This window comes from Amblyomma americanum, chromosome 8 (assembly GCF_052857255.1).
Source record: "Amblyomma americanum isolate KBUSLIRL-KWMA chromosome 8, ASM5285725v1, whole genome shotgun sequence".
Taxonomy (NCBI): domain Eukaryota; kingdom Metazoa; phylum Arthropoda; class Arachnida; order Ixodida; family Ixodidae; genus Amblyomma; species Amblyomma americanum.
This window is the reverse complement of record NC_135504.1, coordinates 59813227-59840020: the sequence shown is the minus strand read 5'-3', so window position 1 is coordinate 59840020 and position 26794 is coordinate 59813227. Positions and strand designations below refer to the sequence as shown.

Here is a 26794-nt window from a genome sequence, read left to right as displayed (position 1 = left end):
TGCGAACGGCACGTGGCACCAATGGAGCGAGTACTGCTTTATGTCGACGCTGTGTGAAGTGGGTTTTGTTACTTCGTCACTTTCAACGGCGTCAGCTTGGCCCGAAACTTCGACACAATACGCGGGCTTCAAGGTGAAGGAAAGAAGGAGTGCTGTGAAGCGTTTAGGAGCAGAAAGACTCGATAGTGCTTGGACACTCAAAAAAAAAAAAACACTGGAGAAATTTTGAGTTCGCCAGAGCAGGATACACGCAATGACGACGCCAGAACATAGCTCATGGCCCGTGTAGCCTTCCCGGTGTCTATTTTTTTCTTCTTGTGAGAGCGTCCATTTTTGCTCTGGTTGTGTGTCGCAATAAAATATGCACAAAGTGGAGCATCGAAAAGTGTCGCTCTTGAGCAGCTCTTGAAAATAGCCAAAATTGAGGTGCAAAGTAGCCAACAGTAGCTAATTCTTTTATTTTTGGTACTAAATTTGTGGCCATCAATTAAAAGGCCTTGTGTCGGTCTACAGTATATGGTTCCGCACCGCAAATTTTCTGCACACTACTTTGAACCTAGAACGATGACGAAGTTTTTCCCCTCTAGCCTCAGTACTTCCGTCTTAAGTCTTGCCACGAAATATTTCAGCCGCATCTTTTTCTGTCCTTCGGCCTTTCCTAGGCAACTTGCAACAAAACACCCTTCTTATCTGCGTTCAAAATCACAAGTGACAACAACCTAATAGCAATTTCTGCTAGATCGCCAAAAGGTCGAGCACGGAAACATTTTCGTGAGCAGCATCTTTATACCAGAAACTTAATGAGGCTGCTTGCAGAAAGAGGCAGAAAGCTAGGGGGACGGATGAGCTTAAGAGGTTTTCTGACATACGGTGGGCGCAGCTGGCAGAGGACAGGGTTAATTGGAGAGACAGGGGAGAGGCCTTTGCCCTGCAGTGGGCGTAGTCAGGCTGATGATGATGTTGCCAACCAGCACAAATTGCTAGACTTCATAATTCATCACGCCTAAAGGACATCAAGAAAAATTACGTGCGAATTGTATTCGTGGTTTTAGAGCTTCTACATCTTTACAATTTACAGCGCTTATCCAGCGAAGGGACCATGATGCACACCTACGAGGCGCAGTTCCAGTCGAATTTCCAGTACCCATAGAAACAGGAAACCTATTAAACCAATGTGGCCTTGCCCTCGAGGCGGAAGTTTGGTAGTCCCTCACTGAACATGTCTCTGAGATCTGGTGTCTCGGAGATAAGGTAAACGAGACTTAATGTTGGAGTGTTCAATTGACCGGGCGCTTGCAGTTGTTTTATGCGGCGAAAGTGAAGCCTTCAGACGTCTGATCCAGGTTTCTTTCTATGTATAATGTTTCGAGTTTTTCAGAAAGCCCCACGTGATTGGTCGTATTCTTCATTGAAAACATTTTGCAGTTTCCACCAATTCTGAAGTTATCCGCGGGCTTCTGTGGAACGCAAACGCGGAAGTAGCAGACACGACTAGTACCACAGTCCGGAGGCCGACCTTTGTCATCGTAAGTTGATTGCAAACGTCAAAATATTTATGTGAAACTTTTATGTACTGTTAAAAGCTGCGATGAAATTACGGTCAGCAATCAGCCAAACAAATCTTTAAATTAGCCAGAAACTTGTAATGTACGAAATTAAAGTAGCAACCAACGGCAACAACGGCTGCCAGGCACGCTTCTTCGGTCCTCCGACCCCCCCCCCCCCCCCCGCACTTAGTAAATTTTGTTTAATAACTTAATTGTTTTACTTCTCCCGCTCTTTCGATGGCGTCACAGGGCTGAAACTCACTGAGAGGTAAATAGCGAAACGAGGGCTGCTCCTGCCTTTTCGTTGCTTTTTTTAGGTCATAACAATGTTGACGCAGTTTTTGAAGCGAAAAGCTTCACTACACTTGATAAAGCAGTCTTCGGATAGGCAGCACGACCTTGAACTTCAGCCCAACCAAGGATAACCGTGTATGACCAACCATACGTGGTAGAGTTCTGGTGTCGAACCCTTCACCTTAACTTCCGATCTTTGACATTGGGTTACCTTTTGGCTGACCTTTGACGTTAAGAACAACCGATGGGGTTATTTGAAGCCACGCGATGAGTAACCACGCGATGAGTGCAGAAGCTTTTCGCTGAATTCCAGGATTAGCCAAGTTAAGCCACTGCCATTTGTTTAGGTATGAGATGATTAAATTTGAAATTGTTCTGTGCCAGCTGAATTTTATACGAACGAAACAGCGCAACTAAAACGAAGGACCAGAAAAAGAGATAAGCGCGAGATATGGCCGTTGGAACAACGTGAGAACCTGTAGGTGTTTACAATTCAGCAATTGTTATTGTCCTTTTTTTTAGGTTAGCAGGTTTGTGATGGTGAGGCGAGGCTGTGACGCAGAGATTATTTATATGCGGTTTTCCGATTAAAAGTCAGTTGTAAATCAGCGCGTGTTCGTGTATCTCTTTTTCTGGTCCTTCTTTTTTGTTGCGCTGTTTCGTTCCTATAAGATGCAATACCAACCCGCCTGCTATGCTATGTTGCTACAGCTGAATTTGTAAAATAAGGTTAATTGTGTGCATGCTTTCTTCAAAGGCGCTTACATCTAACCTGGTACAGTTCAGTCTCAGGAATCTATTTATCAGAACGTGCAAATATCTGCGTGCACTTTCGCTGGTGACGTCGCGAGTTTTGCTATTTATAAGAGACCAGCATGTCATTTCAGTCCAGCCCGCCTTGTGACAACATTGGAAAAAGAATATATGAATTAATTATTTATTACCACGAAGAAGAACATCCCGCTGCAGCCCTCCCTCTCCCATAGTCAGCAGGAGTGAATGCCGACAGTGATTAGCTATTATGTCCAGCATCCGTGTAAAAGCCAACAAAAAGTTGCAAAAGCCGTTGCCCGAAAGCCAAATGCCCGAGTTCCCAAATTCTATGCGCAACCACAGTGAGTTTTGCAAAAAAAATCAAGCAAACCGAACTGCACTGCTTTGCTGCTTAATTACTCTTTAGGCCGCAACCTATTGAGATGTCCTTTCGCAAGGCTTTGTTATCCTCATCTGCCAAGATTTTCTGTGCAACCCTCGTGACGAGGTATATTAGTAATTGCGATCGAGTTCTCTTTGACACCGCACCCCTTAGAGGCATAATATATGCCGCCTATGGCCATAAAAGCGTATAAAGTAAATGAAACTAAAGCGACACAAGTGAATATTCATATTGATTAGCCATACTAGGAAGCAAGCATGCACGCGTCAGAAGTAAGTGTTTATATTAACGGCATTACGTTAGCAAATTTGGCCACCTCACCACCTCTTGAATGCTCATTCACATACTCTCAAGCATGTTGTGTTTTGCTCATATATGCGCAACACCCATGACCGTTGTGAACGACCCGCTTATTTAGGAGTACCTGTTTGCATCGACGAGTGCTCCAAGCGTGTTTTCCCCGCCTCTTAGATCCAGTGTGCGTTATCCTAATCTGACGTGTTCATATGTTCATGGTACGTTGGGCAACGCATGGTAACGCAAACTATGAAAGGCTCCACTGCAAAAAAAAAATATTTTTCGCCTTCTCTGACCTCTAGAGCTCACAGCGAACAAGTTTTTTGCTCACATATATGCCTCTACTGAGGCGCTTGTTCTGATAAACATGTGTGCGCCTCGGAAGCGCTGACAGCGCCTCTCGCCATGCTGTTTTTATCAGGCTAGGGTAGCTTGACAAATAAAAACGAATTCCGTAGTATAGTAACAGCTGCTGCATCCAGGTGCCTCTGCTTTCCTTCGTTACATCAGGACAAGTGGAGCGTAATATAAATGCCACTTTTATTTTCCTTTTCATTCCAAATATCACCTTTATATTTTCGGTTGGCTACCCCTGAAAAAACATGTTGCTTTGTTTAGTGGAGGCTGTCGCTCAGGTTAGATTATTTTGTCTGTTTGCTTGGCTAACACTATGATGCGACTAATAAAAAAAAAATTGTCTGAACTCTTGCCAAACTGATACCAGTAGATGCGCTTTTGTTTGGTGATTTAGGCAGCGGCAACAGCCAAATTCTTTGGCTGTTGTCGACTACCTTAAGAATCATAATCCTAAAGGAGCGTCTGCATTTAGTATTGATGTTAAGGACCTCTTCTACTCGCTGCAACATGACACACTGATGAAATTTGTTAGTGATTGCATTACCGATGATAATGATGAGCAATGCTTTGTCAATGCCTGTGGTATTTCCGTTCCTTCGTTTTTAGAAGTGCTGTCGTTTTATCTGGCTTCTACTTTTGTTGACTGGAATGGGCATTTGTTTATTCAAAAGACAGGTGTTTGTATCGGATCCAAAGTAGCGCCCGTCCTCAGTGATATCTTCCTGTCTCGAGTTGACTCTTATATTGAAAAGAATCAGAGTGGCCTTGCAAAAAAGATTTTCAGGTATGTCGATGATTATCTGGTGTTTGTTGACCGACATGAATTTACAAGGAGGGTGGTCGACATTATTAAGATTTTTAAAGAATATAGGCGTGGATTACAGTTCACCTTTGAAACTCCTACAAACGATTGCCTGCAGTTCCTTGACACAAAACTTCATTTCGTGCAGGATCATGTGTGCTGGAGGTATTCTCCGAGGTCTGATAAACCACTCTTAAATTATCAATCAAATCACTCAAAAATTGTGAAGTGTGGCATTGCTGTCTCCTGCCTAGGATCGTCTTTGCTCAAGTCGTGCCCTTACGAAATGAAGGAAAGTTTCTGCGAGCAAGTGAACAGACTAAAATTGGCTGGATTTCCAGAGGACGTGTTGTTTCTATCTTCTAACAAGGTGCTCAAAAAAGTAAAAGAGTTCAATAGGTCACTTCTTAAGGGTTCTGAGGAGAAAAATAAAAATAATGCAGTCATACCTTATGTTCATCGGTTTTCTCATCAACTAAAAAACGTGGGTAACAGATATGGTGTTAATGTTCTCTTCTCTGCCCCTCAGAAAGTTAGTAGTGTTTGTGCGAAGGTTGCTGCGCGCTCTAGCAGCGGTGTATGTGATAAACGAAAGCGGTGCTGCACTGTGAATCACAAGAACCGCTATGTCAGATGTTCAAAAGGAGTGGTGTATCACATTCCCTTTTCTTGTGGCCGGACCTATATCGGTCAAACGGGCCGCTGCCTTAATGTGCGCTTGCAAGAGCATTTTTTGTCACTAAATAAGTCGCCTTCATCTAATCTCGCTAAGCACTGTTCAAAATGCAGCGGCTGCAAGCCTTTGCTTGACCAAACTAAAATCTTGTTCCGACACCCTAATCAGCTAACCAGAGAGATTTCAGAGGCCTATCACATCCGTAAGAATCAGCACACGTGTGTTGCCGACCCTATGGTGGTTTTGCATGAAAGAGAGTTTTGTTATCTTGACGCACCTGTATGAGCACTTTTACTGTCACGCCTGCGCGATGGCTTTTGTTTTGTTTGTGATTGTTCTTCCTTTTGTGTGTTTCTCGAATAAACGCGCCGTTGCGAGTAAGCGCTTGTGTTGTTTGGTCTCCCTTGTCTGTTGTCCTAAGTGCGCTTTATATAATTTTTGAAAATGAACAACCAACTAGCTCAGATGTCAATTCTGCTTGTGCGATAAGATGTATCTTGCCGGAAGCCGTCACGCCTCCTTCTTAGTCTTGGTTCGTTGGTTTAAAGTTATTCGATCCCGCCTTAACCTATACTATACATGTTGGTTAGGTATTGTTCTTTTACGCCCTATACCCCTCTCATCGACCATGACAGATTTTCTTCCTTTTTATCCCTTCGCCAACAAAGCTCGGCATTTACCGCCTCCTCAAAATGTTTGCACGCTCCACTTCCCTTTAGAATTACGGTCGCGACAGTGTGGCAGCCTTGTACAGCGTTTTTTTTTTTTTCACGTCTTGCCCCTACCCTAGGGGCTACGCCAGGAAATTACATTTTTGTTTCAAGCCTGAAGAGGATCTCCAGTGCTCGCCTGCGAACTTCACGGTTCCTCCACTCTGGCGTCTCATTCCCTTTATTTCTGACGTCACTTCCTTTCTCCGAATAACGGTCTGAATTCCAGCATCGATGTGTTGTTTTGTAGCGATAGCTACATTACGGTATCATTTCGAGCCTTCAGCGTGGCTGCGCTGCTATGCTGTCACGTGGTTGGTCACGTGGTGCGGAGCAGCTGCCGGTGGCGCGGCGCCGTGGCTGATCACGTGGTTCGTCGCGTGGTTGGTCACGTGACATGTTCCGCTCGGCCAGCTGTAGCTATCGCGTCACTTCAGGTTTAACCAAAGCTAAACCACCACCAATTTTTTAAAATTGTGATCACCTATAAGATGTTTTTACTTTTATTTCAGTAAGCAAGGGCTAAAACAGAGTTAGGCAGAACAAAGGCTGCCACAATTGCGTTGCTTTGAACGGCCGTGTGTAAATTCACAGTGTATTCTAACACAGAACACAAATAAGGCAGGAAACCAACTGGTAACGGTATATGCTTTGAGTCGCAGACGTAGGAGATAACATTTTCAAGCGCTTTTTTATCTAAACCACTTGCCTCAAAGTTGAAAGACAGTTATGTGTCGCTTCCTTTCCTGTCGCTGTACCTACTTACGCTGTGCGTTGCAGATGTTACAAACTAACTGACTCGCACTTTGTTAATATTATTAGGGCCTCTGATAGCCACTTTGCGAATATGACTACGACTCTAGTAGCCACCGTGAGACGCATACCCAAAACGCTGCTCCTAGCTCGTGACTCCTCTCGATGCAGATTGGTGGGTACTGAAATTCTGTTAGAGACAGCGTTGAGTACTTTATTGCAACAACAAAGCATGCGTTGCTTTGACAATATAAACAATTTCACAAAATTTTAGCTGCAGCCGTTATTGCACGTGAAGAGGTGCAGCGGAACTGAACTACAGTAATAACAATTTAGCATAGTTTGTCATCAGATTCATTCTTCCCGTAAACTATGCTCCGATATGGGAAATAACTTCACATCGGTACAAGAATGTTGCGACTCGGTGACCATGGTCAGCGATGTGATTCGACCCTAACTTAACACGGCTATTGTGCTTGAGATGCCCAACCAGCTTTTTACATTAGTTTCAGCTCGACGGTTCTAGCGTCACCGGTTCCCAATAACCACAATGAGGCTGCTGACGTTAGTGTTGATCACACCTGCTTGACAGCACATGTTTGATTACTGCTACTTTGAAACTCCCCTGAAGGCTGAAGCATGAAACTCCGGCACCCCGACATTTCAAGGAGTTAGAGGCCAATAACTTCGCTTGATTCTTTTCAAGGTTGGGAATCGAGAGACCCCCCCCCCCCAAAAAAAAAAACTTTATCATCGTTCCTACTATCAGTTTACTGTGCTGTAGAATGAAAATTAAAAATATATATTTGCGTGAAATGCAGCTGCTATCAAGGTAAATTTTCTAGTCTAAACAAAGAAAGCAAGAAAGCTAATGGTGCCGTCATATCTATTTTCCTTCACTGTAGCTGCCTTGTCTCCGAGGCACAGTGCCGTGAAAGCCGTTAAGTCATCTCGTCGATTTCTCACCTTATCTCTATTAAATCTTCACCTTTCTCAGTGCTTTAGTTCATTCACATTTCAAACAAATAACAAACATTTCTCTACACTGAAAACATTGAAAAGGCGCTCTTGACAGCCCCCCGCTGTTCAAGTGGATTAGAAGACCTTATCTTTCTTGCGCGAACATCCTAGCTGTCTGTCCGTTCCGCAAGCATCTATTTTGACAGCGCCTAAACACACTGACGCCTGGGCATTCTCAAGCCCAGCGACAGGCGAAAGCAACAGTTCGTTCGGCGGTGTCATTCCATCGGGCTCGCTGCATCCGGCAGTTCGGAATACACCTCCTCCTTCGCTTTGCCGTACCAATTCCGCGTCCCTAATCCTCGCGCGCTCTCTTAATTGACGCAGCAGACCCCCGTAGTCGTTGCCACGGTTCCTGGAGCGCCGGAAGCGACCCAACAGTGCTCACGGGCGCTGCTATTTCTGCGCGCTGCCCGATGAGAGCCCATCGTCCGCAAGCGGCGGCCACCAGACTCAAAACAAACACTCGCCGCTACTCGACACGATACACACCGCCACGGCAGAGACGGCCGCGCCGTTGGCCGCCGCAACGTTCGCCCCGGCAACGGAGGCAGCGGCGCTGGTGCCTGCGTCACCCGCTAGGGGGCGCCACTTACCACGCCTAACGGACAAAGGGACTTTGTAAGCTTTGTATACGTCTCCTTTTTCTTTGTATACGGCTCCTTTTTCTCGGTCCTAGGTCAATGTGGTCATTCGCCAAGTCCTACATAATAGAGACCAACGGCAAAGCACAAAAAAGATGTCGCCACCGTCTCGACGACGTCGAAGTAACGAGCGTTAGCTATTTGGTTTACTAGAATTCTAATGAATGAGATTAAAGTGAGGTACAACAATGGAAATACGAATTTGGCATGTACGATTTCTAAGTGACGTCAGCAGTCTATCACCAATTGCATATACAAGTGATGTTACCTATCAATCACCAATTAGACATACCAATGACGTCACCAATCAATCCCCAATCAATTCCTCGGATTAAAAAATTTCACGCCGAAGGGAAGGGGTGGTAGACCCCAAGAAATCGAGAAACGTGATGAGCAAGAGGTAACGCTCTCAAAACACGAGACAGTGAAGGAAAGTTTTCAATATACATGAAGGTTCTCGCATAGCACGACCCGCTTAACGTTACCTTCACCGCAACCAAATATCGCCACCATCAGCTGCTAATTCGCATGCGCAGATGTTCTTCCGCCGTCATATCCATCATTATTGGGCAAAAATTTTGATTATTAGGACATTTTAACGTACTCTTATGAAAATACTGTAGATAATGATCCGTTCTTCTAATGCGTGTACGAACATCTTTGTTTTAAAGCTTTTCCACCGCTCGCACCGAAGAGTTAAGACCTGCGTAGAAAACCAATGAGGAACGGCTTTGACGGCAGTGAAAATTTTAATAACAAAAAGTTGCAAGCCTGCTGACGAGAGATCAGCAGATATATTGATTGTTAGTGTTAAGTCATAATGTACGAAAAATAATAATTGGTTTTTTGGGGAAAGGAAATGGCGCAGTATCTGTCTCATATATCGGCAGACACGTGAACCGCGCCGTAAGGGAAGGGATAAAGGAGGGAGTGAAAGAAGAAAGGAAGAAGAGGTGCCGTAGTGGAGGGCTCCGGAATAATTTAGACCACCTGGGAATCTTTAACGTACACTGACATCGCACAGCACACGGACGCCTTAGCGTTTTTCCTTCATAAAAACGCAGCCGCCGCAGTCGGGTTCGAACCCGGGAACTCCAGATCAGTAGTCGAGCGCCCTGACCACTGAGCCACCGCGGCGGGTGACAATAATGCGTTCATATACTCTGCCATTTGAGACGTGCTTTCGCCCAGAATGGTTGGGCATGCATGCGCCACAGGTTGCCCGCCCGTCGGGTCATCTACACACGCACTGTTGGCGGTTGGTGGAGGCGGCAAGTAGGACACCTGAACCGCGCCGCAAGGGAAGGGATAAAGGAAGGGGTGAAAGAAGAAAGGAAGAAAGAGGTGCTGCAGTGGAAGGCTCCGGAATAATTTCGACAACCTGCGGATCGTTAACGTGCATGATATCGCGCATCACACGGGCGCCTTAGCGTTTTCCTCCATAAAAACGCAGCCTGCGCGGTCGGGTTCATATTCATTTTGTACAATTTCTTTTGATCATTGCGCTTTGTTTTTACAGCAGTTCCAACATTACGTTGACAGCCACATCAATGATGCAGAATTGCTCCTAGCTTTCTCAGCTACCGCCCTATGTCGCATGGCGCTAACCAATCAAAATAATCAAAGTTTTCTTGAAAATGCTGTATAATAGATGCGCTCCATATATTTTCGGCGGCCCTCGAAACTAGTCAGTGCAATTGCTGTAAACATTACTCATTTTGCTGCGTGCAAAATCAGCATTTTATCTCCAGCAACCTACTCTAGCAGCGCGTCGCTGTTTTATGTTGTTTTCGTGATATTATAAGTGAACATACTCTATACGTGTTACGCGGTGTTACCAACTGGCGGATGACACTTGGCGCGAGCTAGTGATGTCCAAACCGTCATCACCAACAACATCGTCACGAAACTTGGGCTTGAAGAAAAGCGGTGCAATTCCGGTTACTTCAAGGGAAGCCGTTTGCGGTTTTGGCACGCTTGAATTTTTTACTGAGTACACGACATTGTAGAAAGAGCAGCTTATAACATTATCTGCCGAGTTTCGAACACGTTGACCAACAATTTTGGGAGCTGTAAGGCGGCCTTAGTTCTTTAGTTCACTTAATTGCCAATAAATGTTCACTTGCCGCGGTGGCTTAGTAAGGATGCCAGTTAGACCCTCAGTTAAAACTTTCTTCTTTAGGTTACATTCCAACACACTACCAGTTAAAACTTGGTTGCATGAAAACGATATTTTCGTTTCTTGGACAACAAAATGCCTTCTTTGCAAGAAGCCTGAAACAATAGAGCACGTCTTTCTGGACTGTTGGGACCCAATCTTTCATTGGGACGTCTTCCAGAGAACACTGAAAAAAGAACTTCCTTTAGACTCATATAGAATACGGTTTCTGCCAGTTGAGAGTGAGGGCATTCCTTTGGATTTAATCATGCTCCTGGGCCTCCACAGCCTGTGGAAAACGAGGATGCAATTTCGACATGCAGATCTCAGTACACGTCCTGTGCGCGAATACTTCATTGAAAGTGTGGTGCACCTTAGAGAAGTATACAGGGCACTGCCCGATCCACCTGAATGGATTACCTCACTGGACGAACTTGTGTGTTTGATGAGATTTTAAACCTTTCGTGATAGCCAACGTGTCGCTGTCGTGGTTTTAACATTTATGTGAAAACTGTTTTGTTTCTATGTCAAATTAGGCAATAAAGAAAAAAAAAGCCGCGGTGGCTTAGTGGTAAGGGCGCTCGGCTACTGATACGGAGGTTCCGGGTTCGAACCCGACCGCGACGGCTTCGTTTTTATGGAGGAAAAACGCTAAGGCGCCCGTGTGCTGTGCGATGTCAGTGCACGTTAAAGATCCCCAGGTGGTCGAAATTATTCCGGAGCCCTCCACTACGGCACCTCTTTCTTCCTTTCTTCTTTCACCCCCTCCTTTATCCCTTCCCTTACGGCGCGGTTCAGGTGTCCAACGATATATGAGACAGATACTGAGCCATTTTTTCCCAAAAACCAATTCAATTCAATTCCAATAAATCTTCAAAATTCATCTGATAAGTAGATTTTTACTTTGACTTTCGTCAGTGACCGTCAAAACTTTTTTTTATGATGATGGGTCCTTACCAGTGTATTCCTTGAAACAATGAGCTAATTGAGCATATCGCTGTGGGAAGTGGAAAATTATTACTAGGTTTTGCATAGTAGGTTATTGCTATTCTACGTCTATTCTAGTATTCTACTTATTACTATTCTACTAAAATTTAAGGCCGCGCATATAATTTTCCCGTCCTTCCGGCCAAATAGAATGCGACGATCGCACGAGAGGTTCACTGTTTAAATAACCAAAACGTCTCATCAGCAAGAATATTTAGGGACTGACTCGGAATTACGTGAAGCGATACTGAATGAAGAGCCAAATTACTATCATTGGTTACAATAAAATAAAACCTCCGGTACGAGAGAAGAAGTACTCTATTGCATGCGTTACGGCAAAAAAAATTGCCTGCTTCCGTGCAGACTCTGAGCGAGACAGTAAAAGGATTAGTCGCATCACAAAAAGAAAAATATGTTTATTTTTTTAGGCAACACCCATAAAGGCTTTAAATAACAGTGTTGGGAAACTGTGAATATATTTGAAAAATGATAAGGCCTGGAAAGCGAATTTAATACATGTGATATCCTCGCATGCCGTACTGGGCCCTAGGGTGCCCAATAATACGTGAAGCAAATGAAAAAAAAAATCTAGATGGTCTCGGTGCGTTTTTTTGTTTCGTTCTATCTTGACTGAACGTCCAGAAACCATCTCGGCTTCGCAACTGGACCTCTATTCACAAAATTCAGGTATTAAGTGAGATATGACGTTCATTTCACTTGTGATCGTCACTTCGCTGCACTGCTCTACAGCAACCACTGTACCGAATTACTAACTATAGCATACACGCCGCATTCAATAAACAGTCATGCTATTAAAGCACCACAACAAGTCACAATTTATGGTACGTAACGGCTACTATGATAGGAGTATGTTCTTGTAAAACGTCTGTAGGGGCTGTTCCACGTAAATGCACACGGTTAAAGTAATACGAACTAAGTTTGACGCAAAACGAGATATGTTTTTAACTCTTACATTCAAACAAGTTATCCGTCCCCATAATAAATAGCTGGTTAACTTTAAAGGCGCGGCAGGATTTGGGGAAACTTTCGCGGTTTCCGTGACAGTAGCAGGGTAGGGCGATGGTGTAACGAGAAAGAAGTGAGAAGTTTCACGGCGGCATGCAGCCCGTCTTTGTTCCTAACCTAAACACACGCTTTTTTATGGCCCGCCGTAAGCTGAGCGGCGAACAGAGGCTTAGCTCGAAAAGGCCAAAGATTCACACCCGGCGTGATGAACGCTGGTGTTATGCGCGACGCGAGACGCAGCTCCCTTCCCTTTTTCGCGGCAGCACATTGAGGGAACTTAACTCCGAGAGACCGTTTCGGTGGCGTATTCTTTAGGTCTATACACAGCTCGTAGTTAGGCGGCTCTCTCCGAAAATTTCCTAGCTAAAACAACTTCACTAATTCAGTTCGCCGATGTTAAATCTTCGTTTCCTTTTTCTTTGGTAGCACTACCCAAAAATCCGAAATATAGTAAAGGGTTTGAATGAGGTCTGAGAAGTAACGCACGAAATGGTGTTCTTCGCATGGACCTGTTTAAAATGGATCCTTTTGTTATCGTGGGGAGAACAATCTCCGTGACGCCAGCTCATTTAAATCACAGGGAACAATCGCCCTCCGAAAATATGAGAGACATCACCGACCGCATCCAAGCCGCCTTCAAACAATTACACCTGCCTTACGCGGGGCGATTTTGTCTAGTTTTCAAACCCTTGTCCCTCAATTCCGTTGGGGCCTAATTAATGTGAGCACCCAATAGAATGCAATGAAGCCGCTACACGGAGTGCAAAGCTGCGAAATCCCACCACCATCACATCATCATCATCAGCCTGACTATACGCCCACTGCAGGGCAAAGGCCTCTTCCAGGTCTCTCCATTTTACTCGGTCCTTTGCCAGCTGCGCCCACCCTATGCATGCGAACTTCCTAATCTCATCCGCCCACCTAACCTTCTGCCGCCCCCTGCTACGCTTACTTTCTCTTGGAACCCACTCCGTTACCGTTAGAGACCAGCGGTTATCTTGCTTTCGCATTAGGTGCTCTGCCCACGCCCATTTCTTCCTCTCGATTTAGACTAGATTGTCCTTAGCCCGCGTTTGTTCCCTCACCCACTCTGCCCGATTCCGGTCTCTTAACGTTACACCTATCATTTTTCTTTAAATAGCTCGCTGCGTTGTCTTTAACTTGAGCTGAACCCTTTTCGTTAGCCTTCACGTTTCTGCCCCGTAGGCGAGTACCGGTAAAATACAGCTGTTGTATACTTCCGCACACAACCACAAAGCGCGTACGATGAGTTGGACGACGGAACGATAGCGTGACTTTGCCGCCCGACCGCTGGAATGTTTTTTTTTTATTTTGTGGCTTTACAAAAGTGTCTGCCCGCCCTGGCTGTTTTACTTCCTTGTCTTCCTTGCACCAATCAGGCAAGCATTGAGGAGTGTGTTTTGTTTTGATCGCCGCTGCATAGCCAACATGGCGTAGCAGCGTGTTCCCCAATTTCTCGTATATTTCCAGCGTCTTCGCGGAGCACTGCATTCGAATGGTTACACAAATAAGCCTAGAACCACAACCGACGCGCACAATTTATGGGGCTTGCAAGTTCGCGTGACGACGGTGGCCGTTGCCTAAATGCTGTCGCTACCCATGCACCGCCGGTGCGGCTTCAGTGCACGCAACGACAAGCCCAGAGTAACTGCGAGTCCATTAGTCGCGCCCGGCACCCATTCCTTAATCGCCATACTTACGTCACGAGCGGATGCGTTTGTTCATGTCCGGTTTTGTTCCTACCAATTGCGCAGTCTGTTAATAGTACAATATATTATTTATTTATTTTAGTTTATTCTTTATTTACACGAAACTTGCAACGCCCGATATATTTCAATCGGGAGGTGAAAAACTTCAAATAATGTATACATCAAAACCGTTACGTTAATAAATATTTGGTTCATCGTGCTGTCTGAAGATTTTGCCCACGGAGAAAACTTCCTAACTACCGAATTTTCAGAAGCATTAGGAACCAATTCACCTAAAACGTGGAGTTTCTAGTATACCTTTTCTAATATGCGCCTGTATGTGTCCCATTTGATGCACTCTCTGTTCCGTGCACAAAAGCTTCCAAAAGAATGTACGGATCGCAGACCGAGAGAAGGACCACTACTGCCGGACAGCAGTGAAGAAAACATCGCATTTTCGCACACAGAAAATACATTCATTAAAAGATGGATATATTTAAGCTCAGGTCTGAGTGCAGAACGAACGAATCATTTGTGACTCAGAACACAATACTGCATTTTATCAAATTAGAGGGTACTCCGACAGCCAGCGTAGCTTACGCAGTCACATCAGCAGTAGTGCTTTACGGGCGTTGAACAAATCGCTAGACATGGATGTGACACCTCACTATCGAACAGTATGTCGTTAGGTCTATACGTGTTTCAGTCCCGTCTGATGAGTTGCTAAAAATAGGTGTAGTGCCTAAAGAATGCACCCCGCACGCCTTTCAAAGAGACACCAAAACCGGGATATCTATGGCCATTCGTTATAGTCACAACTTAAAGCTAATGCAGCCGCAGCGTATGTACAAAAGTTTGGGAAGCTGGCACGTATACTCCATTTATTTTGCACGCTGCCAACGTTTCCTTTCTCAAGTACACTGGGGTTATGGATTTTCAAGTCCGCATTGCCTATGGCCGAAGTATTCGGCAAGTCATGCACCTTTCATGCACACCACGAACTAGTGCCATCTATCGGCCGGATGTAGCAAACACCACGTTACTAAACGGGGTGAGTTTGACGTGTAGCGAGGAAAGTTGAGTGGGATGAGATGGTGCGCAAACATGTCCAGAACAAAAAAATTGGCGGTGGTTTAGGTCTGGTTAAACCTGGAGTGACGCGATAGCTACAGCTGGCCGAGTGGAACTTGCTGAGTTGAAATGCAAAGCCAGTCTTTCGCCGCTCCGTTTCGCTGGGCGGTCCTTCATCGTCGTCCCACTTGACATGGCGCATGCGCACAGCTGTTGCAGCTCGGATTCGCCGGCGCGCCGCGCCGCCGGCAGCAGCAGCTCCTCCGCACCACGTGGCTGGTCACGCCACCAACCACGTCACCACGTGACGGTGGCGGCGCCGCCCCGCCGTGGCTGCGCTGCCACCGTCACTTGCCCCGCCATGGTCACGTGCCACCACCAAGTGAAGGCTCGAAATTCTACCGTAAGGTAGCTATCGCTGCAATAGCGCACTCTTATACAAGCTAGAAAAACTGAGTGATAAAATAATTCCTGCGCTTAGGCCGACTAGTTCTCTTTCGGTCTGGTTTGATTTGCTTTATGGAGTTTAACGATAGAAAGCGACTCAGGCTATGTGTGAGGAACGCCGTAGTGGAGGGCTCCGGATAATTTCGACCATCTGGGGTTCTTTAACGTACACTAATATCGCACAGTACACGAATCTAGAGAATTTCGCCTCCATCGAAATGCCACTGCCAGGGCCATGATCGAACCAGCGTCTTTCAGGTCAGCAGCCGAGCACCATAACCACTGAGCCACCTCGGCATCCGGAGTAGTTGTGAAGATTACAGAAAATCACAGCGGTGTAACAAAAATTCAAAATTCCTTGAAGTGATATTTTATTTTTGAAGACATACAATGGCGATTGCGTGAACAAAAATTGTTTGTGCATATTTTCTCCGCATAGAAGAGGGGCGGGGGAGAGTTTGGGCCCACTCCCGCCCTTTTAAAATGTTTTAAATAAGCTACACGGCCACTATCGTTGTACATTGACGTTAATAGGAACGTTAACTGCTGTATAGCGGCGAAAATTCTTAAAGTTAATTGTATCCGAAACTTGTCAGTATCTCTGAGGGGCACTACAAATCTATCTGGCAATTAGGTGCTAGTTACACTGGCTCAAAGGAGAGAATGGCAAACGTGCGGATTCGAAGGGCCCAATGAGACTCTGGCATCGTTGCAGTAAGAGCAAGTAGCAATATTGCACGTCTTCAGGCATTCCACCGTCAAGTTAGACACTTGTCGGGGAAGAATGGGAGCTTTTACTAATATGCGAAGCATCGTTTCCTACCACGGGACGTTCCTTTCGGCGTTACATTTTTTTTTCCTCATTGCCCGACCCCTAAACTACCACACTAATCCTCTTTTTTTTTTTGCGGCGACATCATATCCTCCGGCGCGCAGAGCTTCCAATACGAACATTTTTGCGTTAATTACTGATGTCCACAAAGAAACCAAAATAAACTCCACATGTACATGTCCCTCAATCCCTCACGAGAAAAGTGTGCAACAGCTGCATCTTACCGGCACTCACTTACGGGGCAGCAACGTGGAGGCTAACGAAAAGGGTTCAGCTTAAATTATAGCGACAACGCAGCGAGCCATGGAAAGAAAAATGATACGTGTAACGTTAACAGACCGGAAGCGGGCAAAGTGGGTGAGGGAACAAACACGGGTTAATGACAACCTAGTCGAAATCAAGAGGAAGAAATGGGCTTGGGCAGGGCATGTAATGCGAAGGCAAGATAACCGCTGGTCCTTAAGGGCAACTGATTGGAGTCCGAGAGATCGCAAGTGTAGCAGGGGGCGGCAGAAGGTTATATGGGCGAATGAGATTAAGAAGTTTTGCAGGCATGGGGTGGGCGCAAATGGCAAAGTACAGGGTTAATTTGCGGGACATGAGAGAGTCTCTTGCCCGGCAGTGGCTGTAGTCAGGCTGATGATGTTGATGATGATGATGATGATGATGGTACATGTCCAACATTCTGGAACCAAAATTTTGAATATTGGAAAATTGTAAGGTACTGTTTGAAATTTGAAATTTGAAATTTGAAATTTTATTCCACAACAAAAAGATGCTGCGAGGAGGACAGGAGAAAAGCTGTGTGAACAGCTTGAAAAGCCCTGACCCCCCAACACACGGGGTAGGACAGAAGCGTGCAGCAAGAGAACACAGTCGGATATGGCGACATCGTTGAAAACGTTAGTATAAAACAGGCAAGAAGAACTAGAAAATCATATCACAGCATTATACAAACAATAAACGCAGTTCTTTTGGTGATATATCTGATATGTCAATGTTAGCATCCTTTATCATGTGATTCAGAAGTGTAGGCAATTTAAATTTTATCATTTGATTTCCATAATCGATGGAACTTGTATTATGTGGTACTTCTTGAATAGGCCTGCTGTGTGAAAGCGATATGGAACTTTACAGGCGAGGCGTAAAGCCCTTTTTTGCAAGACGGTAAGTTTGCTAATGTTTCCAGCTGTTGTTGTTGCCCATACAGAAAACGCGTAATTTAATAAAGAGGAAAATAAAGAGTTATATATGAGCATGTTAACAGGTATGGGAAAATTGTAGCAGTAACGGCGCATAACGCCAGCTGTCCTAGATAGCTTACCAACGATATAGTTTACGTGATCATCCCATGTCATGTTTTCTGATAAATACACGCCCAGTGATTTAAAGCTCGTTACCACTTCAATTTCTGTGTTATTTAAAAAAATAGAAGGTCGCTGGACATGTGTCTGTCGGGGGTGAAATAGAATAGCCTTCGTTTTATTAATGTTTAGCTTTAGGCAGTTAATTTGAGCCCAGGCATTAATCTCGGACAACGTTCTATTCGCTCGGATACCTAGATCAACACACGATTTGCCTGAAAAGAATAAACTTGTGTCGTCAGCATAGATTATATAATGTGCCGTTTCATCAACGCGAACTATCTCGTTAATATAAAGAATGAAAAGAAATGGTCCCAGGATGCTTCCCTGTGGGACACCTGTTTTGATTGACTTTGATGTGGAGTGTTTTCCTTCAATGACGACAAACTGAGTACGGTATTGTAAGTAAGACGCAATTAATTGATGCGAAATGCCTCTTATGCCATAGTGATCGAGTTTTTGAAGGAGAATTTCATGATTAATGAGGTCAAAGGCTTTGGAGAAGTCCAGAAACAGCCCAAGTACCATATTTTTACATTCAAAGTTTTCGAGAATGAACTCCTTTTGGGCCAGCAGTGCGAGTTCCGTAGATTTGTTCCTGCGGAAGCCAAACTGAGCAGATGTTATTAAGTTGTAGCGTTCAGTGAAAGAGGTCAAGCGTTTCAGAATTATTTTCTCTAAACCTTTAGAGAATACAGGTAAAACGGATATGGGGCGGTAGTTTGACATGTCATTTCTATTTCCCTTCTTAAACACAACTGTCACTTTTGCTCGCTGCATTTTTTGAGGAAAGCATCCTGTGGACAAACACTTATTAAAAATGTGGGTAAGACAAGGTGCTAATGCATCAATGGCAAATTTTACAGGCTTCACTTGAATATCGTCCGCATCAGCAGCTCTACTATTGCTTAGGGTTAAAAATGTCGCTACAAGCTCACTATTAGCGACTGGGTCTAGAAATATAGTTGGATTACTTCGCTCCTTCATATATCTTAAATCAGGGTTTCTACTGGTTGCACCACCGATTGATAAAAAGAAGTCATTAAATGCGTCAGCTAACTTAGTGCCTTGAAGTTCTATCCCATCTTTTACGATTGTGGTTACCGCTTCTGAATCATTACCAAATACAGTGTTTAGTGCCTTCCAAACGTTGTTTGTGCGTCCTTGTGTTGCTTCGAACAGGTTAGAGTAATATTGCTTTTTTGCATTACGAAGATGTTTTGTGATTAAATTCCTGTACTTCTTAAACACTTTGAGGGCTTCAAGGGACTTACTCTCTATAAATGCCTTAAACAACTGGTCCCGTTTTCTAATAAGCTTAAGGCACTCTTTATCCACCCAAGGCTTCCTACTTTTCTTACAAATTCTAAACGTCTTGATAGGAAAACACGCAAGGTATACCGTAGAGAACTTGCTCATAAATAACTCATACGCTAAGTTAGGATCGCTCACTGCGAACACATCGTTCCAGTTTTCACTGCTTAAGCAGTCTCTAAAAGCGGAGAGCGTATCAGGAGTAATGCGCCTGTATGAAAATTCTGAGCGCATTCGTGTAGGCGTGTTAACGACTTGACTGACAAACATAAATATAGGCAAGTAGTCGCTGATATCATAAATCAAAGTGCCAGCTCTAACAAGGGAAGGATTAATATTGGTGACAAACAGATCTAAAAGTGTAGTTGATTGTGTAGTTATTCGTGTAGGAGACGTTATAAAGTTTTGACAGGAGTAAGAGCTTAATAATGATTCTAGTTCTAATTTAACCCTGCTATTCTGTAACATGTTAATGTTCAGATCACCACCCAAAATTAATGTATATTTTCTTTCACTGACAAATGAAAACATTGAAGATGGTGGTCCGTTTTTTCGATATGTAGCAAAATATTTCTTTTAAAGTTTTTCCATTGCTCCAACTAATCAGTCGAGACTGCCAAGAACCAATGGGGAACGTTTTTGACAGTAGCAAAATCGTCAATAGCAAAAAAATGCAGGCGTACTGACGGGAGATTTGCGGATATATTCATTGCTACAGTGAAACCTTGGAATATATGAAAAACTGCGTTCATACACTCTTTTCTGTTCAAAAAGGCATTCTCCTAGAATTATCGGGAGGATACCGATAAAATTTCAGGATGCCGTCACAACACCTATTTGAAGCTTGAGAGTGCTAATTTGGGTTCCTGCCGCCGCGGTGGCTGAGTGGTTATTGCGCTCGGCTGCCGGCCCGAAAGACGCGGGTTCGATCCCGGCAGCGGCGGTCGAATTTCGCTGGAGGCGAAGTTCTAGAGGCCCGTGTGCTGTGCGATGTCAGTGCACATAAAAGAACCCCAGGTGGTCGAAATTTCCGGAGCCCTTCACTACGGCGTCCCTCACAGCCTGAGTCGCTTTGGGACGTTAAACCCACATAAACCATAATTTGGGTACCTGCCGGCCAATCACTGCAGCTACAAAGAAAAAATAGAAATCACGAAAGCATTGTTGCAGTTATAATAAAAGTGTTGCAGCAACAGGTAATCAGTTTAATAAATTCAATATCAACGGAAGCTTCAATAAGAAAGTCTTAGTGGTTTATTTTTAGGACAACAGTTTAAAACAAAATGTCGATAACGAATTGTCTATATGGCACCGTGGAGCAGCCACAGAGAGCTGCCAAGAGTTTGGTTGAGATCAAATGGGGCATATTCTTGTGTTGTATCCATATCCGGAAATTCTAGACCAGGGCATTTTTCAAAGGGTTGTTTATGAGCGCAGTTTTTCGCATATCGTGATTGCACCATAACAACGAATGCATTCCCAGATCCCCCTTGGGGACTCTTATAGTTTTCCGTTGTTGTAAAAAAACGCATTATATTGGTTTTTTAAGGCACTCTTAAGTACTCGGTGATGGCACAGGGCAAAGTTTAAATGCAAGATTTTGCCACGCATCGAAAGATTAGCTCATTCACATCAATATGTGCATAAGCGTATCTTCCAACCCGCACAGTTAAAAGCGGTTCCCAAGAAAATCCTGACTTCTCTGTGTACGACATGTTGCCCCGCACATCGCTTCTACACTTATTCACTAAAAGACCGGTTATTCTACCACGTGAAATAAATTAAGGCTTTCTGACGGGCTGGTTAGTACATGATATTTTTGAAAAGCTGTGCATTGAAAGACGGTCACAGGAAAAAAAGTTGAGATGACAGGAGTGAAGCGCAACTTTCAACTTTGATGCCCGACGAATGAAGCAAGGCGCGGTTATATAGCGCGTGTACCCAGATACGGGCGGCATGAATGAAAGAGCGTGAACTAAACCAACAAACAACAAGAGCAAAAGGGCACATCTAAGCGAGTTTAAAAAAATCTAAGCAGGTGAACATATCAACACGTGCCGAGATTTGATAAAAACTTGGTAAAGTGAGCATTCACTAGCAGGTGGCAAAAATATATAACCTGAAGTTAAAGAGGTGCATGAAAGATGAAAATGAAAAGAAAAAATTCTTAAGAACATAAAATATGCAAAACAATGCGAAAATATGCATAACAACGTGAAAGAAAAAACTAAGAACCATGAAAAATGGCAATGAACAGAAACAAGTGGGGTGGGAATGAAAGTCGTGTAAAGGGCGACAACACAAGACAAAAAGCGCATTAAAGATTCTAAATTCACGCTAACAAAGGAGAACCGACCGGGTTAATAGGCTAGATAGTTCATTTTTCTAATGGTGAATAAAAGGTGTGTGAATATTGTTCATTTTACCATGTTTTCATCAAACCTCGGCACGTGTTGATAAGTTCACCAACCTGAATTCTTTAATGCTTGCCCTGTTTGCTTTTTGTACCCTATTGCTCTTTATTTTAGTTAGTTTGGTTCATGCTCGCTCATGCAGCCTGTTCCTGTATATCAGCGACAACGTAAGCACGCCTGGCTTCGTTTGTCGGTTCTTAAAGTTTAAAGTTGCGCTTCCCTCCTGTCGCCTCTACTTTCTTTCTGTGAATGTCTATTTCGTGCACAGCATTGCAAAAAAGATAATGAAATGAAAACTCCAACTCATAATCCATGGTGCAACTGAACGGAAAGATTGGTAATTCATAACAGCGCGACATACGGGACAGAGAAGAGAGGACACAACACAGAGCGCTCTGTGTTGTGTCCTCTTTTCTCTGTCCCGTCGGTCGCGCTGTTATGGATTATCGTGAGCACCAACTCGCCCAACAAATGGTATTGGAAAGATTGGACACTTCGGAGGACGCACGAAATAAGTACTTGTTTTGCGTGCTTGCCGTGTTTTTTTGTCTTTTCGAGCTTTGACATCATCATTCAGAACCAACTTGTCCAAATCGCAGCCGCAATTCGCAAGTAATGCATATTCGATGTTTCGGTTCAAACATTCTTGAACATGAGAGCGTAATTCATCTGCGTTGAATGTGGACCTAGATTGGGTTGTAGATTTTAGGTTTCAAAAGTCCTTTTATATATACCACCTTCAATTGTAAATTTATTCAACGTCAATCTCTTGAAAGCCGTTTTACTTGATATTTTATTTTTTCAAAACGCCCTACAAGTTCAGATCACATTGGGAAAAGGGTAGATAAACGATATACGCACGAAAGAAATAATTGTTAAACTACATCATTTATTTTGACCCTTTGTAAATAGTGTATATATGACCACTCCCTATGTCCTTTCTTGCTGTCCCCTCACCTCTTTCATTTCTCTTCTTCATACTGCCTTCTATCCTTTATTTCCGCTGCCCCAGCTCAGGTGCCGCCGATACAGTGATGGCAGATGCCGGTGTCAGCAAAAATCTTTTAAGTTCCTTTTTATTATTTTTATCAATAAACACTTACTAGTACTACTACTACAACTACTACTATTACTACTACTACTTCTACTACTACTACTACTACTACTACTACTACACCAGTAAATTCTAGGCAAGAATAAAGGCAGGGTAATTCAGGGCGAGTTGCACGGGAAAAACATTTCATTGCAAGGTATGTTCACTACATAAACTTGAAACCTAAAAATATATTGAAGCTCCTACTGCCACGTTTTTTTTTTTGTTCACATTTTAAGAATCCTCTACCGGGGCTGGCGTCCCGGAAACCTTTCACGTTGGCAGTACGTGAAAGCTTTCGTCCAGTGAGAAGCGGGGAGACAAATATCCTCGCTGACCCCGCGTATATTAGAATGGCCATTTTTCTTGTTTACAGGTTTTTTTTTAATGCACCACTTCTGTAGGGTAAGTGTCATTAAAAGTCACAGAATACTAACTCTGCCCCCACGCAGTCACATTTTCAAGAACTTTGTAGCAATACGGGCATTCAATAGGAAAACAATAGGCGCTCACGATGTGGCACAATCCAGCCACACCAAATATGAATGCCGCATCTTATTAAATGATTAGAGAAGAGCGCATTTGCCATGACAATTTTTGATAGTTCCGTTTCGTTTCTTTCTCTATATTAAAGATGCGTTCAGAAAATATGATCGTGATATATGTATATGTATATATATATATATATATATATATATATATATATATATATATATATATATATATATATATATATATATCCGACGCTGTAGCCGTAGAATTGCCTTTTGGCGCACTGAGGTTAATCAGTGTTATCTTTCAACTTCCACGGCGCATTGTGTGACGTAGAGGATTCATTAGGTGTGCTTTTAGAATGTTGCATTTTAGTGCGCTAGCACTTACAGTGGCCATATCCCGCATTTAGTTGTTGTTTGTTCGTCTGTCTGTCTGAAGCCGGTTTTGTGGCTGCTCACCTGCCCACGTATATACGTATTTATATGCCTAGCAACCAGCCCACCATGTCACGGCTCGCTCATTTAATCGAAAGAGGCTAGTCGGGAAGAGCAACCTAGGTTGCACGCTAACCCAAGCAACCCATGTCCCACCGGTGGCAGCACCTGCTGCAGAAGGGCAGTGGCGCAGCTTCACCAGACCTCTGCACCCCTGCGCCAGGAGTGGTAGGAAGACTCCCAGGGATCTATGAATGGAGAGAATGACCAATTCCGCATATATACGGACAGTAACCCATTATCCTTATACGAGCAGCTGCCATCTGTGAACATTGGATCTGAACATGGGAACCGAAGAGAAAACCGACAGCTATCGCACCTAATTCGCATGTGACCTAACTACGCGAATCGACCATCATGTTTTTATTTGTGCGTAGCATGTAACGTAATGACAATACTCAGCGTTAGAACCTAAGAATCTTATTATTCCGGGATATATTTTTTGTTCACCCATATCCTGCAACTAACAAGCTATTGCCTTCACCAGACAGCATTATTAAGTCAATGGGCACCTCTCTACTATTCTGTAAGCCGTCAATGCCTTTTCAATTCATTAGAAAACGCTAGACGGTTTTCAGCCTAATGCTATTTTTAAAGTTCGTGCATCGAGCGATTACAAGTGATGGACGGACACAGGGTCTTTCGGCCAACCGTATAGAATTTGAAATTAAAATTTGCTCTATGAATTTATAACTCCCGCTCCCTATTTCAAAATGGCAAGGACTGTAATTTATTTCTGTGTGTCATACGCTTCCTTTGACGAAGAGAGCAAAACATAGTAGTCTCGCTAATTACGCCGTGTTTCGACCTACCGCCACCAGGGGCTGGAACAAAGGTAAACATTGACACAAAAGCCGACGTCTTAAAAAGCGCCCTATGCTTTCTGGTGGCATTAATACTGAGCGACAGGCCGTGGCGATGGCATAGACGAATACAGTTGGATACAACTTAATACGGACCACGCTGCGTCGTAGGGGACCGCATGTAACGTATTCACAGTTCGCGTTTCTTTATATCATTTTTTCTCCCCTTATCTATATTTGGCGCTAGAGCAAGCCCATTCACTAATAGAAATAGTAATAGATACTGTTTTTAGTTTTATTATCTTTATTACCGGTCTCAGCTTCATATTTTATCCCATGTGGATTCGAATACCACGCAATATCACATTGCTGCTGCGACGAAAAAAAAAAAACAGCGAGGTGTGCTTGTCAACAATTTTCATTGTTCTTTAAACTTTGTTACCCTTTGTTGCGTTTGTAAATGCGAAAATTGGAGAGGATACTTAAGCTCCATTATAAGGTTATGACGCGATAGCGTAGTGGGTTAGGCTTTCCGCTCTGAGCAGTTTGACACCTTTTAACGCATTTTTTATTTATTTGTTGTTTTAATTAATCAATTGATCAATTATGCACTTTAACCTAATTAATTAGCATGATCAAGCATTGGCTTTTCATTCTGAGCATTTTGACGTATTCAACCCTTCTTTTTTCCAATTTTTTTTCATTTCTTTAAAGAAGACATCAATTAATTATAATGATTTCATTAGCTCGTTATCGCCCATCACACACCAGTCAATCATCAATCACTAGAAGCACAAATTACCATGATAAGATTTTTTTAACGCAGCCGCCGATTATTTCCGACGTGCGGTGCAGTCTGCTGCTACGCCGACGGCTTTGCGATCGAACAAGATGCATACGCTGTCGGGTAATAGCGTTGTCTACCGCACCGAAAAGTAGGAGTGGAATCTCTGAAGTAAAACTTGTTTCGGGGCTAGTTGTCTTGGCTAGTAATTTAGCGCTGCTCATTAAAAATTAATCACTACTACTGGTAAGCATTGCGCTTGCCTATATGAACTGTGTGTATTTCACACACAGTTCAAAAACAACTCTCCTGTCGTGAGCCTTTTCTATGTCGCGCTCTCATATAACCGAGAAGGCGGCATCTGTTCCCATCTTGCGCAGTCAGCACAGGCCCTCTGAAAGCTTTGTGCTTTCATGCATACTCTTAAACGGCTATATACACCACATCTTTGCTTGCGTGTTTTCTTCTTTCAGACGATGTGTTACAAATTCGTATACAAGAAGGAGCCTGGGGTAGTCGTGCACGACCGCTAATTAATTTATAATTGAATTTCTTTTTGACGCTGTTTCGGTTTCGGTTTCATCGACTGAACGATTACTGTAACGTCAAATTAAAGTTCTGGTCACGTGATTCACTAGAAAAACTAATATAATCGCTCACACGTATTCAAAGAGGCTGGATTAAATCTGGTATTGAATTAAGACTAGATATCAGCCGTTATATTAGTTTTTTTGTAGTGACCAAAATATCAACTTGACGTCACAATAATCGACCCGCCACGGTGGCTCAGTGGTTAGGGCGCTCGACTACTGATCCGGAGTTCCCGGGTTCGAACCCGACCGCGGCGGCTGCGTTTTTATGGAGGAATAATGCTAAGGCGCCCGTGTGCTGTGCAATGTCAGTGCACGTTAAAGATCCCAGGTGGTCAAATTTATTCCGGAGCCCTCCACTACGGCACCTTTCTTTTTTCACTCCCTCCTTTACTCTTCCTTTACGGTGCGGTTCAGGTGTCCAACGATATATGAGACAGATTCTGCGCCACTTCCTTTCCCCTCAAAACCAATTAGAATTAGATTAGTCACAATAATCGGTTGGTCGATGAAACCGAAACCGAATCAGCATGCGAGAAGAAATTCACATACATATATATATAATTTAGCGGCTGTAAGCAAATAGTACCCGGTAATACGTGTACTCTAATGCCTAACGCATCGTTTGAAAGAAGAAAACGTGGTATAAATTTAGGTGTCTATGGTCGTTCAAAGCATTTTACTGCACTGAGTACGTTAAGCAGTATTCCTTAGAGCAGTAAAGTACTTGTCGCAGACGCTCACGATTTGTAATAAAACGGAAACGGCACTAGATGACACAGTGTTCTTCAACAAGAAAGCCTAGGGACAAAGGACATAGTTTTTTTTTGTTTTTTCGAGGCATGTGATTTATAGCGGCCTTTCTTTTCTCTGCCACACCATTGAGGTGCCCCTTTTGGGTCTTCGTCAGCCGTGCTGGTGCAGCATGACACCGCTGGCGACGCATTGTGGCCACCG

The 26794-nt window shown here is 43.8% G+C and overlaps 1 protein-coding gene across 1 annotated transcript in view; it reads right to left on the bottom strand.

Moving 5' to 3' along the window:
• LOC144101762 (guanylate cyclase 32E-like) overlaps positions 1 to 26794 on the bottom strand; it is a 276494-nt gene that overhangs the window by 168198 nt on the left and 81502 nt on the right. The window lies entirely within an intron of this gene.